This window comes from Molossus molossus, unplaced genomic scaffold, assembly GCF_014108415.1.
Source record: "Molossus molossus isolate mMolMol1 unplaced genomic scaffold, mMolMol1.p scaffold_m16_p_3, whole genome shotgun sequence".
NCBI lineage: Eukaryota > Metazoa > Chordata > Mammalia > Chiroptera > Molossidae > Molossus > Molossus molossus.
The window spans coordinates 121,520,298-121,535,981 of NW_023425366.1; the positions used below are offsets into that span (position 1 = coordinate 121,520,298).

A 15,684-nucleotide genomic window follows, 5' to 3' on the forward strand; every position below is an offset into this window, starting at 1 on the left:
AACTAACGAAAAGAAAAAGAAAACTGAGACAACATAATTAAACAAGGCCAAACGATTTGAACAATATATAGTCACAAGGTTTTATCTTCCCTAACCAAGGCACTTAGGAGCAAATAGTTTACACATTCCAGACATCCCAGGACAGGACAGCCTTCGTCCCAGTTCCTCTTTAATAACTTTTTTTTTAATGTTTTGATTTTTTTAGAGAGGAGGAAGGGAGAGAGACAGAAATATCAATGTGAGTGTGAGAAAGAAACATAGATCGGCTGCCTCCTGCACACCCCCTATGGTGGGGATCAAGCCCATAACCCAGGACCTCTCAGCCCATGGGACCATATGGGCTCAGTCCAATGAGCCACACCAGTAGGGCAATAACGTTCTTTAAAAGTAAAATTAGTGCTCGCTTCGGGAGCACATATACTAAAATTGGAACGATACAGAGATTAGCATGGCCCCTGCGCAAGGATGACATGCAAATTCATGAAGCATTCCGTATTTAAAAAATAAATAAAAGTAAAATTAAAATTAGGTCCAGCTGGTGTGGCTCAGTGGTTGAGCGTCAACCCATGCACCAAGAGTTCGCCGGTTCAATTCCCAGTCAGGACATATGCCCCAGTTGTGGGCCTGATCCCCATTGAGGGGCATGCAGGAGGCGGCCTATCAATGTTCTCTCTCATCGATGTTTCTCTCTCTCTCCCTCTCATTTCCTCTCTTACTAAAATCAATAAAGGAAAAAAATAATTTTTTTAATAAAAAATATTAAATCAAGCCCAGCTGGTATGTCTCAGTGGATTGAGCTTCATCCCATGAACCAAAAGGTCACTAGTTTGATTCCCAGTCAGGACACATGCCCAGTTACAGGCTCCAAACCCCCATAGGGGGTGTGCAAGAGGCAGTGGATCCATGTTTCTGTCTCATCAATGTTAACATATTTGCCCTGGCTGGTTTGGCTCAGCAGTTAGAGTGTTGGCCCAAGGACAGAAGGGTCTCAGGTTCAATTTCTGATCAATCCCTGGCCCCACTGGGGTTGTATGGGAGGCAACCAGTTAATGTGTCTCTCTCACATCGATGTTTCTCTCTCCCTTCCTCCCTTCCACTCTATCTAAAAAAAATCAATGGAAAAATATTCTGAGGTGAAGATTAACCAATAATAAAATTAATAAAAATAAAATTAACCAGAAAATTACTCTGGTCTCTCTATACATGCATGTTGATAAATCAACATATTGAGACTTCCCAGACGATTCTGGTCTGCCAAAGAAATATAAAAAACCTCAAGACAGGCCTGGCTGGTTTAGCTACATGGTCAGAGCATTGGCTCACAGACCAAAGCGTCTCGGGTTCGATTCCGGTTAAGGGCACGTACCTAAGTTTCGGTTCAGTCTGTGGCCCTGGTCAAGGCCATGCAGGGGGCAAGCAGTCAATTTGTCTCTCTCACATCGATCTTTCTCTCTCTCTCTCTCCCCCTCCCTCCCACTCTATCTGAAAATAAATGAAAAAATATCCTCGAGGATTAAAAAAAAAAGCCTCAAGACAGAGGAGCCACTGCTCACTCTCGCTAGAGCACACCCAAGTCTTGTATCTTTGCTGTTTTTCTCCTAAACTCCAAGGGACCCCATGAGACTTGCAACCAGGGGAGCAGTGGATACAACAGCTCATCCCAGGCTCACCCCCTGAACCTGTCTCCAAGGCCCCCTTTGTCTCTTTCTCCTGTTGCTTCTTCTACCTTAAGCCCTTCCTTTGTTTCACTGTCTCCAGCTTTAGTAAACATCCTCTCAAAACCACCTGGCTCGTGTTGTGAATAAAATCTTTCCTACACGAAGTATACCCTGGCTGGTTGGTTCAGTGGTTAGAGCATAACCCCAGGGCTGAAAGGTCTCAGATTTAATTCCCGGTCAAGGGCATGTACCTGGGTTGCAGGTTTGATCCCTGGCCTCAGCCAGGGTCATGCAGGAGGCAACCAGTTGATGTATCTCTCTCATATTGATGTTTCTCTCCCTCCCTCCCTCCCTTCCTTCCACTATATCTAAAAATCAACGGTAAAATATACTCGAGTGAGGATTAACAAACAAATACAAAAGAAAAATCTTTCCTACATGGAGTCAAGAACCCACACACTGCCTTTGGGCCCTAGGCACACCTGCTCCGGGCCCACACTCGTAACATTCTGGTTGGACCTAGCGCAGAGTACAAAGTTGTTTTTACTCTCTTTATAATTCACCTTTTTTGTCACTTCTTGTTAGTGTGGGGAAAACCTACCTGTCAGCTTCAGAGTAAATCATTCCTCAGCCTCCTCAGTGCTGAGATAGAAGGCAAGCTTGCCCTCTGGGACACAGAGTCACCAGCCCACACACCTGGGTGACAGGGCTCAGTGTGATTCAGGACTGGGTCACCCCTGATGTCTGAAAGGATCACTAACTACCCTCTCCTGCTCCATGTTTGCTGGCATGGAGTTGAGTCCCATTTGAATGGGGTAAATCCATCCCCAGGGGCATCTGGCAAATGTTCAGGTCATCAGGTCATTGGTAAAGTCACCCTCAGGGCACAGGGTAAACACATCCACAGGCTTTCTTTTTGTATTTCCCTTTCTGCACATTCCTCTGGTCATCTATTACAATTTTAACAACTTCACCCTTATCGTGCCATATCTTTTCTTCGGTCACCCAGTTTTCTTTCATCTGTTTAAACTACTCTTTGGGACATTACATATGTAATTGCTTGTCTTGGGGTCTAGACTTTCTTTGTTTCTACAGCTCATTCATGGCCTTTGAAGCTTTAATTGAGAGTCTCAACAAGTGTCCCTGTTGTGGGCCCCAGGAATGGCCCCAGGGGTTAGACCCTGTTGGGGTCAGACCGGACCTGGGTTCAGCATCCTCCGTACTTGAGTTCTGGCTAGTAAAGAATTCAGAGCCATGTCTCAAACTATAGAGAACATTTATTTGGAAAATCACAGAGGTAGAAGTAATTTGTAGAAGAAATGGGCTTAGGAAACAAGTTTTAGAGGTAAAGGAAGGGCCCTTGGAGCTTGGGAATGGGGAAGGTGACATAATTTGCCTGTGGGGAGGGGAGAGAAAAAAAAGGGAAAGTCGCTGGCAAGCTCCTGGGGGGGAGAGCGAGCTTGGGTCCTCTGTCCTAAGGGTTTATTTTTAAATTTTTTAAAAAGATATTTTTTCTTTATTGATTTTAGAGAGAGAGGAAGGGAGAGGGAGAGAAAGATAGAAACATTGATGAGAGAGAACATCGATCGGCTGCCTCCTACACAGACCCCACTGGGGATCAAGCCCACAACCTGGGCATGTGCCCTGACCCAGAATTGAACCGGCGACCTCTTGGTGCATGGATCCACACTCAACTCCTGAGCCACACCGGCCAGCCTGTCCAAAGTGTTTTAAGGGTGGGTATTTTAGGGGAGGTCCCAGTAGAGGATCTTAATAGAATATTAAGCAGCTTTTCAGGTGTGTTCTTTCAGGGTGGGGTCTCGATTGGTCAGCACCAGGGCAGGGGATCATTATCCAACGCAGCTGGTCCTGAGGTCAGCCATGGGGTCATTTGTCTGCTTTTACTGCTTTTCTGGGCCTAGATGTTATCTCTAGGGAGGAAAGGTCAGGGGTCCACGACCACAGATGTGCTAGGGGAGGCAAGGTCACCATGGGGGCGAGGTCCCGCTCTGCAGTCGTCCTTGCTGGGCACCCAGGGCTCTCCTTCAGTACCTGGCCCGTCATCCGTGCCCTGCTCTGCTCTGCTCTAACTGCCTGCCACATTGCTACTGGGTGATTAGAAATGTAAACAAGACTAAGGTAATGAAAGGAAAAACCAGTATCTTTAAACACCCTAAATCCTCCTCCTGGAGGCCGGGTAGTGGCCGCAGTCCTAGGAATAATAGGGAAATTAATGCTACCCCAAACCTTGTGCAGACTGGGAATGGCAGGAGCAACTGCCCAATCTCAATGTGAAGGAAAAATAACTGGCATTAAAAAAAATGAATAAAACCCTGGCTGGTGTGGCTCAGTGGGTGAGTGGCAACCACTTGATATGTCTCTCTCACATCGATGTTTCTCTCTCTCTCTTCCTCCCTCTCTCCCTCCCTTTCTATCTGAAGATAAATGCAAAAATGTCCTCAGGGGAGGATAAAAACAAAACAAAACACAAACATCAACCCTGAGTCTGCTGAGGGTCGAGCACTTATAAGGATGCATTTTATCCAGCAGGCAGCCCCAGACCTCAGGAGAAAGTTATAAAAATTGGCCTTGGGACCCCAGACTCCCACTGAGCAGCTGGTAGAGATAGCTTTCAGTGTTTTTATTTTTTAATCCTCACCGGACGATATTTTTTCATTTATCTTCAGGTAGAGTAGGAGGGAGGGAGGGAGAGACATCAATGTGAAAGAGACACACCGATTGGCTGCCTCCTACTCGACCCTAACCAGAGCCGGGAACTGAACCCACAACCAAGGTACGTGCCCTTGACCAGAATCAAACCTGTGACTCTGGTCTGCGGGCTGACACTCTAACCGGTGAGCCAAACTGGTCAGGGCAACTTTCAGTGTTTTTAACGACGGAGACAGGGCAGAGGAAGAGCAAAAAGCCACCCAATGGAGACCTGGCCGGTTTTGCTCAGCGGTTAGAGACTCGGCCTGTGGACTAAAGAGTCTCGGGTTCAATTCCGGTCAAGGGCACGTATCTGGGTTGCGGTTCAGTCCCCAGCCCTGGTCGGGGTTGTGCAGGAGGCAACCAATTGATCTCTCTCTTGCGCGCGGTATCTCTCTCTCTCTCTCCCCGCCCCCCACCTCCCATTCTATCTGAAGATAAATGGAAACATATCCTTGGGTGAGAATTTTTTAAAAAGCCCAGCCAGTGTGGTTGAATGTCAGCCCATGCACCAAAGGGTCGCTGGTTTGATTCCCAGTCAGGGCACATGCCCAGGTTGTGGGCCAGATCCTCGGTGGGGGGCATGCAGGAGGCGGCCATCGATGTTCTTTCTCATCAATGTTTCTCTCTCTCTCCCTCTCCCTTCCACTCTCTTTAAAATCAGTAAAGGGGGAAAAAAAAAAAAAGCCACCCAATGGAAACACTAGGCTTACTTGTTAGCCACAGCTTTAAGTCCTATGTCACTTCAAGGTCACCCAGTCCCCAGACTATAAGGGATATCAAAGGGGCAGTGCCATTTCTATAGACAAGAAGGACACATAAAGAAAGTGCCCACAACTGCCCAGCTGGTGTGGCTCAGTGGTTGAGCATCGACCCATGCACCAAGAGGTTGCTGGTTCAATTCCCAGTCAGGACACATGCCCAGGTTGTGGGCCCGATCCCCAGTGGGGGGCATGCAAGAGGTGGCCAATCGATGTTCTCTCTCAATGATGTTTCCATCTCTCTCCCTTTCTCTCTCTGAAAAAAAAAAATCAATTAAAAAAATAAGAAAGTGCCCACTGACTTGGGCTCACTGCCTCTAGGACCATGTCCCCTCTGCAAGAGGAAAGGCCGTCGGAAAAGCAAGCGCCCAAGGGAACCTAGTGCCTCCAAACCAATGATGGTTGAAACACCCGAGAATTGATGGTGCTGAGGCCTTCTACCACCCCCACCAACCAGCTGACCATCATGCCAGAGGAGCCTCCAGTGACCCTTGCCCTGGCAGGTAAGCTCATTACATCTCTATTGACGTGAGGGCTGCTTGCTCCGCTGACTCACTCCCCAGGGCCTCTTTCTTCCAAAACCTGTTTGATCACTGGGGTAAAGGGTAAATAGGCGTCCTCAACACCACCATTTCACTCAACCCCTGCAGCTTTGGGAATCTCACTTTTAGTCATTCTTATAGTTCTGGGGTACCCCATCCCTTATTAGGGAGGGACATCTGGTCTAGTCTAAGAACTATCATAGCCAAAGAAGATGAACCCACATTGTTATGCATGGTGGCCAATCTAACTTCTCACCCTGAACCAGAAATTAATAATATTCCAGAATCTGTCCTCATCCAAGTCAACTCCAAGTTATACTGGGCAGGGCCACAAACATACCCCCCATCAAGATATCTCTAGCCCTGGCTGGTTTGGCTCAGCAGTTAGAGCGTCGGCCTGCGGTCCAGCGAGATCCGGGTTCGGTTCCCGCTAAGGGCACCTACCTCAGTTGCGGTTTATCCCCAGCCCTGGTTGGCTCATGCGGGAGGCAGCCACTCGATGTGTCCCTTTCACGTCGATGTTTCTCTCTCTTTTTTTCTTTTCTTTTCTTTTTTTTTATCCTCACCTGAGGACATTTTTTTCACTTTTTTTGTTCAGATAGAGTGGGAGGGAGAGAGAGGAACAGAGAGAGAGAAACATCGACGTGAAAGGGACACATCGAGTGGCTGCCACCCACATGACCAATCAGGGCCGAGGACAAACTGCAACCCAGGTATGCGCCCCTAGTGGGAACCGAACCCAGGTCTCTCTGTACTGCAGGCCAATGCTCCAACCGCTGAGCCAAACCGACCAGGGCTCTCTTTCTTTTCCTCTTCTCTCTCCCTCCCACTCTATCTGAACAAAAAATGTAAAAATGTCCTCAGATGAGGATAAAAAAATAAAAAAGCGAAAAAAAAATATCTCTAAAACCAGGGGTACCCATCAAACAATATGCCCTGGCTGGTGTGGCTTAGCGGTTGGAGTGGAGTGTTGGTCCACAGACCAATGAGTGGCAGGTTCAATTCCCATCAAGGGCATGTACCTCGGTTGCGGTTCATCCCTAGCCTTGGTCGGGGTCATCCAGGAGATCGATGTGTCCCTCTCACATCGATGTTTTTGTCTCTCTCCCTCCCTCTCTTTCCCTCCTTCCCAGTATATCTGAAGATAAATAGAAAAATATCCTCAGGTGAGGATTAAAAAAATAAATAAAAAATAAAAATAAAACCAGGGGTCCCTGACCCTAACAAAAGAATACCCTCTGAGGTATTAAAAGGGATCAAACCTCTCATTGAAAGATATTTAAAGCATGGGCTTCTCCGGCTTCTCATGACATACCCCTGTCCTCCCAGTACAGAAGCCAAATGGAGAATACTGGTTTGTACAAGACCTAAGAGCAGAAAATGAGGCTGTAATTCCGGGACATCCTATAGTTCCAAACCCCTACACTATCTCAAGTCCCAGGAGAAGCCAAATATGTTACTGTATTAGATGTAAAGCATGCCTTTTTCTGCATCTCCCTCCACCCTGACTCCCAGTGCTTGTTTATATTTGAATGCTCTAACAGCCCCCAAACTAGGAAAACTGGTCAATGCACCTCCTGTACTCCCTCGGGGCTTTTGGGACAGTCCCCATTGTCTGGAAATGCTTTAGCCAAAGAATTAAGAGAACTCCAATTAACCAATGGAACTCTTCTACAATATATTAATGATTTATTAACCTTTAGTACTAACCAAAAGGACTCAGATAAAAAATCCCATGCTGGTATTAAACTTCTTTGCAGACAGAGGATATAAAGTCTCTTTCAAAGGGCCCAACAACCTCCCGGCAGGTCCAATACTCCAGGAGCCCGACCCTGTTACCCCAAAGAAAATAGGCCGTGCTGGCTCTCGGGTCCCACAAAGTAAACAACTTCAAGGATTTTTAGGAATAGCAGGCTGCTGCCACCTGTGGATATCAGATTTGGGGCTAAACCGCCATGTGAGGCTTTAAGGGAGCCATCAAGGAGCCTGGAGACTGGACCCCTGAGTGCCGCCATGCCTTTGCAGAGTTAAAAGTCAAACGAAGCAATGCACGGCCTCAGGGCTGAGAGATAAGGAATAGCACTTAGAGTCCTCACCCAGAAACCAGGCCTGACTCCAAGGCCACTGGCTTACTTTTCAAAACAATTAGATCCTGAAGCCACTGCTCTCCTAGTTGGAGAGGACAACCAACTTACCCTAGGGCAGGCTCTAGGAGTGCAAACGCCCACCAAGGACAAGCTGTGTTAGAAATAGAGGCACATCGCTGGCTCACAGGGGAAGGTTAAGTAAATATCAGGCTCTCCTCCTAGACTCTCCTGAATTAACCCTGAAGGTTTGTCAAACTCTCAGTCCTGCCACCCTTCCACCAATAAACACAGAAACAGGGTACACTCCAGTACACAGAAACTATTAAACAACTATACTCAAGTAGGCCTGACTTAAAAGATGAACCTTTGGCCCTGGCCGGTTTGGCTCAGCGGTTAGAGCGTCCACCTGCGGTCCGGAGAGACCTGGGTTCGGTTCCCGCTAAGGGCACGTACTTCAGTTGCAGTTTGTCCCCGGCCCTGGTTGGTCGTGCGGGTGGCAGCCATTCGATGTGTCCCTTTCACATCGATGTTTCCCTCTCTCTCTCTTCTCTCTCCCTCCCACTCTGTCCGTACAAAAAATGGAAAAATGTCCTCGGGTGAGGATAAAAATAAATAAAATAAAAAAATAAAAATAAAACCAGAGTCAAGTCGGTGTGGCTCAGTGGTGGCTCAGTGGATTGAGCGCCGGACCAGGAACTGAGAAGTCCTGGTTTGAGTCCAGTAAGGGCACATGCCCAGGTTGCAGGCTCGATCCCCAGTAGGAGGTGTGTAGGAGGCAGCCAATCGATGTTTCTCTCTCTCTCTAAAAAATCAATAAAAACATATTTTAAAAAATCACCTGGACTCATATTGTGAAATCTTTCCTGCACAAAGCCAAGACCCCACACACTACAGGTGGGCACCAGGCAGACCCACTCTGGTCTCCTTTCCATTAACACCCCCATACCCCACCTTCGGAGCAGAGTGGACTGAAGCCTCCCATCCAGGCAAGGCTAAGTGGCCAGGGCAGACAATAAGCAGAAGGGAGAGGAAGAGGTGTGTAGAGAGGAACAGGCCAGCAGGAGGAGCCTCTCACCCCACCTGCTCTGTGCTGGGACCCTTCCAGGCCACCCCATGCACCATGCACCTGTGTAAAGTGACCAGGTTTGCTCAGGGACCCTCAAGGAAGCCTGCATCCCCGGTGGCTGGGCTGTCTTTCCCCTCGTGCCCCCCTCACAGCCCTTTAGCTCTGCCTCCTGTCCTAAGCCAGGCTCAAAGTCAAATGCCATCCTCCCAGCTGCCTCCTCAGGATGGGATAGCCTGTGACCCCGAGAGGCAGGAGTCGGGCTAGGCCCCAGGCAGAAAGATGTCCGCGCGGTCCAGGATGCCCTTTCTGCCCCACAGTGCCCAGCCTTCCTCCCAGCAGCAGCGAGGCCAGCGTGTTCCTGCATCGTCTGTACTGGCTGGCTGGCCTGACTTTTCTGGTGGCCTCGAGCATGCTGCTCACTCACACTCTGGGATGAGGTGTCTGAGGGGGTCTGTGTTCCTGGCAGAGGGAGCAAGGCCCTGGAGGACACCCCCTGCCCCCGAGCTGACACAGCTGTCAGAGCTCCTCCTCCCCAGGCAATCGGGCTGGCCTGGATGAGGGGAAGAACAGGGCCAATTAACAGGCCGATAGGCCCAGCCTTTGCTTCAATCCTCTAGTGTCCAAGGCTGTAATGTCCTGGCCCTGCCCACAGGCCCAGTCTGAGACCAAGGTTGAGTCCAGAGCCCTGAGAAGGGCCCTAGAAACCAACCCAATCGGAATGGTCCTGACAAGTGGGAGAGGAGGAGGCGCAGGTCAAGCAGAGGGCTGGAGGGGTTCGTGGGTGAGAGCCCAGTGGTCTCCAAGAGACCCTGAGCCAAGGGAGCAAGGGGAACTGCAGGAGGAAGAAGGCCAGGTTGTGGGGGCACCTGCCAGGGGAAGGCCAGGCCTCCCCAGAGGGGCCTTACCAGCCTCACTGCTCCCAGGACCAGCTATAAGCACAAGACTTGCCCTGGCCGGGGGACAAAGGCTGGCATCCCAGGGGCGTGGGATGGGCCCGGCCAGAGCCCCCAGGAACTCAGCATGGTTTTTTTCTTTGTTTTTTTTTTGTTCAGGTAGAGTGGGAGGGGGAGAGAGGAACAGAGAGAGAGAGAGAAACATCGACGTGAAAGGAACACATCGAGAGGCTGCCACCCGCACAACCGACCAGGGCCGGGGACAAACTGCAACCGAGCCAAACCGGCCAGGGCTCAGCATGGTTCTCTTGAGCCAGCAGGTATGCCAGTCAGCACAGGGTTCTGCCCTACCACCCACCTCCCTGGCACTCCGTGTGGACAGACTGTTCAGTGACATCACTGCCACAGGACCTTCCAACCATCCAGCCAGAACAGGGACTGCTTCCCCACATGCCCTCAGAGGCTGTAGACAGATCCCTGCCCTGAGCCCCGGCGTGCTGGTTTGTGCTGGTTCCCGGAACAGGCCATTGCCCTTCCCCAGGCAAGCATGTCAGGCGTTTTGGTTTTTTTCTCCTTATCTGGGGTGAATCACACCCCAGTACCCCCATCCATCTTACACTGTCCTACATAACCCCCTTACCACCGGCCACATTAAGAACTGTTAACCTTGCCCTGGCCGGTTTGGCTCAGCGGTTAGAGCGTCGGCCTGTGGTCCAGAGAGACCCTGGTTCGGTTCCCGCTAAGGGCACGTACCTTGTTTGCAATTTGTCCCCGGCCCTGGTCGGTTGTGCGGGTGGCAGCCACTCGATGTGTTCCTTTCACGTCGATGTTTCTCTCTCTCTGTTCCTCTCTCTCCCTCCCACTCTACCTGAACAAAAAATGGAAAAATGTCCTCGGGTGAGGATAAAAAAATAAAAAAAAAAGAACTGTTAACCTTGGCCCGGCTCGTGTGGCTCAGTGGTTGAGCGTCGACCCATGCACCAAGAGGTCGCCGGTTGGATTCCTGGTCAGGGCACATGCCCAGGTTGTGGGCCCAATCCCCAGTGGGGGGCGTGCAGGAGGTAGCCAGGCGATGTTCTCTCTCATCGATGTTTCTTCCTCTCCCTCTAAAATCAATTAAAAAAAAAATTTAGGCCTGCGGTCCGGAGAGACCCGGGTTCGGTTCCCACTAAGGGCACGTACCTTGGTTGCAGTTTGTCCCCAGCCCTGGTTGGGTCGTGTGGGTGGCAACCACTCGATGTGTCGCTTTCACGTCGATGTTTCTCTCTCTCTCTCTCCCTCTCACTCTATCTGAACAAAATATCGAAAAATGTCCTCGGGTGAGGATAAAAATAATAATAATAATAATAATAATAATAAATAAAAAAAAAAAACCTGTTAATCTTCCCTGGCCCATGTGGCTCATGGTTTCTGTAATGTTTCTAGAGAGCCAATGCAGAGCACCGCCAGGCTCTCTCCTGTTGCTTCTTCCACCCTAAAAATGGTTCTAGATGCAATACTAAAATTTTATGAAAAAAAAGAAGATTATGTTTTCAGTCATCCTCAATCACTTTCAGATCTGAAATCTATGCCCTCCCTCACCAACCCAGACAGGAAGATGGGCTTCTGCCAGGGGAGGGGTGGCCAGTAGGCGCCAGGGAAAGGCTCTGGCTAAAGGCTCCCACACCCGCTGCTCAGCTTCTAGGGATTGCCCAGCCCATTCCCAAACCCAAGTGTAGTGGGTTGAATGGTGGCCCCCAAAAGATACGTGCACCTCGAACCTCAGAATGTGACCTTATTTGGAATAAATAAGGCAAAGATTTTGAGATCAAGTCATCCTGGATTAGGGTGGGCCCTAAATGCAATGATGAGTGTCCTTGTGAGAGAAAGGAGAGGGATTTTGGTCACAGAGACGTGCAGAGGAGGTGGCCAAGGGAAGGTGGAGGCTAATGGAGGTGGCCGCAAGCCCAGGAATGCCTGGAGTCCGAGAGAGCGGTGAGGAAGGAGCCTCCTGTGGGCTTTGAGGGAGTTGACACCTTTATTTTATTTTATTTTTTTATATCTTTATTGTTGAATGTATTACAGATGTTCCTCATTTTTCCCCCATTGACCCCCTCCTCCCCACTCCCAGCCCCCCTCCTACCTTTTCCCACACTGTTGTCCGTGTCCATTGGTTATGCATATAAGTTCTTTGGTTTATTTCTTCCCACCCCCCAACCCCTTTCCTTTTGAGGTTTGTCAGTCTAGCAGTGAATTTGTACTTCTTAATCTCTTCACCTTTTTCACCCATTCCCCCAACCCCTCTCCCAACTGGCAACCAACAAAATGTTCTCTGTATCTATGAGAATGTTTCTGTTCTGCCTGTTCATTTTGTTTGTAGATTCCATTGTCGATAGATATGTATTCATTGCCATTTTGTTTGTTCATGTATTTTATCTTTTTCTTCAAAAAGACCCTTCATCATTTCATATATTAATGGTTTGGTGGTGATGAACTCCTTTAACTTTTTCTTGTCTGGGAAACTCTTTATATGGCCATCAATTCTAAATGACAGCTTTGCAGGACAGAGTCACCTTGGTTGTAGGTTCTTGCTTTTCATCACTCTGAATATTTCTTGCTACTCCCTTATGGCCTGCAAAGTTTCTTTTGAGAAATCAGCTGACAACCTTATGGGAAATCCCTTGTAGGTAACGAACTACTTTTCTCTTGCTGCTTTTAAGATTCTTTGTCTTGAACCTTTTGCATTTTGATGATGATGTGTCTTGGTGTGGGCCTCTTGGGGTTCATCTTGTTTGGGACTTTCTGTGCTTCCTGAACTTGTATGTCTGTTTCCTTCACCAAGTTAGGAAAGTTTTCTGCCATTATTGTTTCAAACAGGTTTTCGATTTCTTGTTCTCTCTCTTCTCCTTCTCTTGTTCTCTCTCATTCTCCCCAAGTGCGAATGTTGGCATGCTTGAAGTTGTTCCAGAGGCTCCTTACACTATCCTCATTTTTTTGGATTCTTTTTTCTTTTTGCTGTTCTGATTGGGCGTTTTTGCTTCCTTATATTCCAAATCAATGGTTTGCTTCTTGGATTTACATACTCTACTATTGAGTCTGTGTAAATTATTCTTTATTTCAGTTAATGCCTCGTTCATTTCTGACTGTGCATCCATCATTTCTGACTGGTCCAATTTTATGCTCTTGAGGCCCTCACTAAGTTCGCTGAGGTTCTTACTAAGTCCACTGAGCATCCTTATAAGCAGTATTTTGAACTCAGCATCTGTTAGGTTGCTTATCTCCATTTCGCTTAGTTCTTTTCTTGGGGTTTTGTTCTGTTCTTTCATTTGGGACCTGTTTCTTTGTCTCCTCTTTTTGGCTGCCTCCCTGTGTTTGTTTCTGTGTATTACTTAACGAGATGTATGGGGCTATCTGAGACGAGATGCTACTTGTTTGAAAGAATTTAGGAAAACCTGGATCCCAGACAGGCCAATCCTATGGTTAAGCAAGTGGCAACAGCTTGGGTGGGCCTGAAAGTTGGGTGGGGCGGGGCTACCAGTGTGAGCCAGGTTGCTGGAGTCCCAGATATGGCGACTGTCTGCCGCCCCAGGGAAGGGCTCACCAAAGGAACATAGGCCTCTGACAGCATGTTTATCCCGGACAAAGCCCCCTCTCCAACCCTCCCTCCAGTGCCAAACAGCCCAGTTCTTCCCTGTGTGTCTCTGGTGCCCCTCGAGCTGCCTCCCCTCCAAGCTTAGAGGGAGAGAGTCCGATAAGTCCGTGCGCGGGCCCTTTAAGGAGCTGCCTGGGGCTCCAGCCGTGTCAGCCTCCCTGAGCCTCAGTTCCCGCTGGTTTTCCAGCCAGAAGTTATGGGGATTCTCTTCCTGGCACTGGATCCCTGAGTGGGGCACCTGGTGTGGGACAGGGACCCCTCAGTCCTCAGGGAGGACCTTCCCGGCTGAGGTGTCCTCCTGATTTTTATCCGCCACACGTGGGTGTGGGACCAGCCCGTCCACCTCCGTCCCTCCTACCAGTCTCCATGTGGCTGCTGCTTTAATTCCGTAGCTGTAGGACTTCCATTCAGCTTGATTTCAGGCGGTTTTTATGATGGTTGTTCTGTAGTTTAGTTGTTTGTTACTTTGATGTGGTTGTGGGAGGACGTGATACCGCGGTTACCTACCCACCATCTTGACCGGAAGTCCTGACACCTTTATTTTAGATTTCTGGTCTCCAGAACTGAGAAAATAAATTTCTATTGTATTTATTATCTATCTATCTATCTATCTATCTATCTATCTATCTATCTATCTATTTATTTATCTTTATTGATGTTAGAGGGAGAGAGGAAGTGAGAGGGAGAGAGAGAGAAACATCAATGAAAGAGAACATTGACTGGCCGCTACCTGCATCCCCCCAACTGGGGATCGGGCCCACAACCCGGGCATTTGTCCAGACTGGGAATTAAACTGGGGACCTCTTGGTGCATGGGTCTGATGCTCAACCACTGAGCCACACCAGCCAGGCCATGTCTATTGTTTTAAGCCATTGAGTTTTAGGGTAGTTGTTACAGCAGACATACCAAGGGGAATGGTAGTGGGTGAGGAAACTGGAGGGGAAGCACCCAGGTATGTGGAAGGCCTGGGAGGAAATGAGGACCCCCACTGGGGCGGGGAGGGGGTTTGATGAATGGCAGGCACATGGGCCTGGACCCTGCTCTTGGCTCTGGTTGTCAGAGTGAGGTTTGCTCCACAGCCCCTTTGTGGGTAAGCATGACTGGGAGGAGGTGGGAAACCTTGCCCAGGAGCCCCTCACTCACCAGGCATTTCCTGAGCACCTGCCGTACACTGGCCCAGGCCAGGCCTGGAGGTGGAAGTGCAGTGTGGGATAGGCCTCCCTTGAAGGAGGAAGTCCATCGGGGCCCTGGACTGAAGTCTGAGGTCAAGACCAGAGGGAGGTGCTGCAGTGTGGGCACTCCCGGTGATCCTCCCAGTCTTTTTTTTTTTTTAATTAATTTATTTTTGTTACAGATGTTTCTCCTTTTTCCCCCACTGATTTCCCTCTCCCCCTCCCTCCCCGCCGTCCCCAGCTTTGTTGTCCATTGGTCATGCATACATGCATATAAGTTCTGTGGTTTATCTCTCCCCCACCACCACCTCTTCTGGGGATTGTCAGTCTGTACCCCACTTCCACGTCTCTGGGACTACCCCATTCCTCTGACTGTTCTGTTCATTATATTCCACAGATAAGTGAGATCATATGATACTTGTGTTTCTCGGTTTGGCTTGTTTTGCTTAGGATAATACTTCCCAGGTCCCTCCATGTCGTCTCAAAGGATAAGAGATCTTTCTTTCTTACAGCTGCATAGTACTCCATTGTGCATATGTACCACAGCTTTTTTATCCATTCCTCTACTGATGGACACTTGGGCTGTTTCCAGATCTTAGCTATTGTAAATAGTGCTGCTACAAACATGGGGGTACATATATTCTTTCTGATTGGTGTTTCAGGCTTCTTAGAGTATATTCCTAGAAGTAGGATCACTGGATCAAATGGCAGTTCAATTTTTAATTTTTTTTTAAATCACCCGAGGACATTTTTCCATTTTTTGTTCAGATAGAGTGGGAGGGAGGGAGGGGGAGAGAGAGAGAGAGAGAGAGAGAGAAACATTGACATGAAAGGGACACATCGAGTGGCTGCTACACGCACGACCAACCAGGGCTGGGGACAAACTGCAACCAAGGTACGTGCCCTTATCAGGAACCGAACCCGGTTCTTTCTGGACTGTAGGCCAATGCTCTAACCGCTGAGCCCGCAGGCTGATGCTCTAACCGCTGAGCCAAACCGGCCAGGGCTCAAGTTTTAATTTTTTGAGGTAACACCATATTGTTTTCCATAGTGGCTGCACCAGTCTGCATTCCCACCAGTTCCTCCCAGTCTTGCACACATCCAAGATGTTCCAGATGCCCTGGTCGGTTTGGCTCAGCGGTTAGAGCATCGGCCTGCGGTCCGG

General features: G+C 48.9%; 1 non-coding gene across 1 annotated transcript; it reads left to right on the forward strand.

Annotated features, from left to right (window-relative positions):
* The first annotated feature begins 396 nt into the window (after positions 1–396).
* Positions 397–500, forward strand: LOC118642952. The gene has a single exon (XR_004961861.1). It is a non-coding gene; the product is annotated as a U6 spliceosomal RNA (small nuclear RNA).
* The last annotated feature ends 15,184 nt before the right edge of the window (positions 501–15,684 follow it).